Here is a 1,333-nt window from a genome sequence, read left to right on the forward strand (position 1 = left end):
CCCTCCTCTCTCTCTCACACACACACACACAATGAAGAGATTCTTGTGAATGAGAGCATGAGAGGGTGTCAGTGCTTGCGCAGTACAGTGCTGATATATGCATTGAGCTCCTGAGCTAAAAATAAAGATCACACTGAATGCTGTGCCACTGAAAGTTGCAAGACTGAATTCAAAGTGACAAGTCTAGTTCTCTCCAGACAGAGCAATGAGGTCCCACCCTCATCACACACAGATCCAGGAGGTATTCTGTGACATTTGTTTTTAGTATAGAGTTCTAATAAAAGCTTGTTCCCAGCACTTTTTTTCCCCCCACATTTGATCCGGCTAAAAATGCATCACACAAGGAAAGCCGAAAATATTTTTTCAATTACGATTCAAGTTGGGTTTTTATGCCGTGACTCCACCTCGGCCTCATCTGATGAGCTCAAGGTCCCATTCACCGACATCAACAGTAATGTGTTTCTGAATGGATATAATGATGGGTGATACTTAACACTATTATGTAGATGTTAATTACTTTAAACTACCTGTTATATCTATTTTTGCTGCTTGTTTAGCTAATTTTGTTATACTGAGCTGTTCTAGTTATTTGTATTTTTTTTTAGCCAATGATTTATGAGTAAATCTTTAGTCATGAACTAACTGTTAAGTCATCTCTTTGCACAATTTATACTCATTATTTCTAGATTTGCTGCACTCTAAATCAAATGTGGCGTCTTAATACAACAGACTTTTGTTGGCAGGAGGTGCATGTATGAGATTATTGTAATTGGTGGATTACTTAAATACTGTAAACACTGAATCAATAACACTAACAATCCAAAATTAGTACTGTAGTACTGCATGTGGTAAAAGTAACACTGGTTCTGTGAATTAATGCACGTTAATAAGTGACAGTTATGTAACTACGAAATTGAGATTCTTATAGTGATTAAAAGATCATTATAGACTTAATGTTTAACTGCCTTAAATACTTCATGTACAAAAAATTGAACTCTTGAACTTGATAAATGCCGAGTCTGTTCTTGAAGAATGGTTGCTTTTTTCTTTTCTTTTTTATTTATGACGAAACCAAGAAAGTTTGTCTTTGTGAGTTCTGCTGTGAGTCACTCCCAGGTCAGTTCAATTTCTCCTGCTTTTGTACGTTTCCTCTTTCCTGAGTCTGTCCCATGTCACTTATTTATTGTGAGGATGTCTCATCATCCAAACCCCATTTATCGTTGGAACATATCATCACTCAAACTTCACTGAAAACCACAGTCATAACACTGGAAATAAGAAAGTAAGAAATCCGAGATAACATTATAGAAGAGGATTTATTTAAAAACAAAAT

Source organism: Trachurus japonicus, chromosome 3, assembly GCF_045865225.1.
Source record: "Trachurus japonicus isolate A0001 chromosome 3, Traja_1.0".
Lineage (NCBI taxonomy): Eukaryota > Metazoa > Chordata > Actinopteri > Carangiformes > Carangidae > Trachurus > Trachurus japonicus.